At 43.4% G+C, this 2,479-nt stretch overlaps 1 pseudogene; it reads left to right on the top strand.

Annotated features, from left to right (window-relative positions):
• The first annotated feature begins 1,180 nt into the window (after positions 1-1,180).
• Positions 1,181-1,531, top strand: LOC715818 (large ribosomal subunit protein eL33 pseudogene; annotated as a pseudogene).
• Positions 1,532-2,479: the final 948 nt, after the last annotated feature.

Genomic DNA, 2,479 nt, shown 5'->3' with positions numbered 1-2,479 from the left:
GCCTTGTCTTATTCATCTCTAAATCTCTAGCACTAGGCTTAGGGCTTGACACATAAATGTTGCCCAATAAACATTTGCTGGATGAATAACTTGTTACATCAGTCAGGGATTCCCTCAACTTCTTGCCCTGCCTCTGAACAAATTACCTCTGTCTTACCAGCAGTCTCCATTTTTCTCCCCAGTCTCAAAGGAAAAAGAGTCCTGCCTGCTCTCCAAGCCTATCCACAGGTGCTCTAGAACACATCCTGGTTTGTATTCCAGGCATTGTCTCTCCATCCATTTTGAATCTTCTATCTGTCCTCCACCTCCCCTACCCACCCTTCTCTCCTCTCCACTCTCTTCCCTTCCCCATCCTACCACCCTCCCACTCTACTTTTCTGCCACGGCTCTTTCTGGTCTCTATTCTTTTCCATTGATCTATTTGTCTGTTCTCTCAGCAATACTACACTGTCTCAATTACCGTAGCTTTATAGTAAGTCTTGAAGTCAGGTAATATCAGTCCTCTGACTTTGTCAGTCTTCTAACTTTGCCTTCTCCTTCAGTATTGTGTTGACTATAGAATTAGTTTGTTGATATCCACACAATCATTTGCTGGAATTTTGATTGGGATTATATTGAAATCTATAGATCAAGCTGTGAAGAACTGATGTCTTATTGAGTTTCCCTACCTACAATCATTGAATATCTCCATTTATTTGGTTCTTCTTTGATTTTTTAAAATCAGAGTTTTTAATTTTCCTCCTAGATCTTAAACGTATTTTGTTAGATTTACATCAAAATATAGGCCAGGTGCGATGGTGTATGCCTGTAATCCCAGCACTTTGGTAGGCCAAGGCAGGTGGATTGCTTGAGGTTAGGTGTTGGAGACCAGCCTGACAAACATGGTGAAACCCTGTCTCTACTAAAAATACAAAAAAAAAAAAAAAAAAAAAAAAATTAGCCAGGTGTGGTGGCAGGTGCTTGTCATCCCAGCTACTCAGGTGACTGAGGCAGAAGAATCACTTGATCCCAGGAGGCGGAGATTGTAGTGAGCCAAGATTGTACCACTGAACTCCAGCCTGGGCAGCAGAGCAAGACTCTGTCTCAAAATAAAAAAAAAAAAGATTTATATCAAAATATTTCATTTTGTTTTTTCCCGCCATCTTGGATCCTGCTGGGAACAAATCTTCTAAAAGAAAATATGTCTGGAAGGCTGTGGTCCAAGGCCATTTTTGCTGGCTATAAGCAGAGTCTCCGGAACCAAAGAGAGCATACAGCTTTTCTTAAAATTGAAGGTGTTTATGCCCGAGATGAAATAGAATTCTATTTGGGCAAGAGATGTGCTTATGTATACAAAGCAAAGAACAACAAAGTGACTCCTGGCGGCAAACCAAACCAAACAAGAGTAATCTGGGGAAAGGTAACTCGGGCCCACAGAAACAGTGGCATGGTTCATGCCAAATTCTGAAGCAATCTTCCTGCTAAGGCTATTGGACACAGAATCCAAGTGATGCTGTACCCTCATGCTGTACCCCTCAAGGATTTAAACTAATGAAAAGTCAATGAATAAAAGTGGATTTGTGCTCTTGTAAAAAAACATTTCAGGCCGGGCTTGGTGGCTCACACCTGTAATCCCAGCACTTTGGGAGGCCAGGGCGATGAAACCTTGTCTCTACTAAAAATACAAAATTAGCTGGGTGTGGTGGTGCATGCCTGTAATCCCAGCTACTTGGCAGGCTGAGGCAGGAGAATCACTTGAGCTCAGGAGACAGAGGTTGCAGTGAGCTGAGATCGTGCCAATGCACTCCAGCTTGGGCAATAAGACTGAAACTCCATATGAGAGAAAAACATCATTTTGGAGGGTGCCTAATGTAAATGAAATTGTGTTTTCTTTCCTTCTTTTTTTTTTCTGAGACGGAGTCTTGCTCTGTTGCCAGGCTGGAGTGCAGTGGTGTGATCTTGATTCACTGCAACCTCCACCTCCTGAGTTCAAGCAGTTCTCCTGCCTCAGCCTCCCAAGTAGCTGGGACTACAGGTGCATGCCACCATGCCCAGCTAATTTTTTGTGTTCTAGTAGAGACAGGGTTTCACCATGTTGGCCAGGATGGTCTCGATCTTCTGACCTTGTGATCTGCTCACCTCAGCCTCCCAAAGTGCTGGGATTACAGGTGTCAGCCATGGCGCCCAGCCTGCGCTTGCTTTTAATTTCAAATTCCACTTGTTCATTGCTGATATATAGGAAAGCCATTGGCTTTTTTTTTTTTTTTTTTTTTTTGAGACAGTGTCACTATGTTGCCCAGGCTGGAATGCAGGGGCTATTCATAGGTGTGATCATCATGCACTGCACCCTTTTTTTTTTTTTTTTTTTTTTTGAGATGGGGGTCTCACTCTGTTGCCCAGGCTGGAATGCAGTGGTGTAATCTCAGTTCACTGCAACCTTCGCCTCCCAGGCTCAGGTGATCCTCCTGCTTTAGTCTCCCAAGAAGCTGGGACTATAGGC

This window comes from Macaca mulatta, chromosome 16 (assembly GCF_049350105.2).
Source record: "Macaca mulatta isolate MMU2019108-1 chromosome 16, T2T-MMU8v2.0, whole genome shotgun sequence".
Taxonomy (NCBI): Eukaryota; Metazoa; Chordata; class Mammalia; order Primates; family Cercopithecidae; genus Macaca; species Macaca mulatta.
Note: the sequence above shows the minus strand (reverse complement) of the source record. Positions and strands in the feature narration are given on the sequence as shown.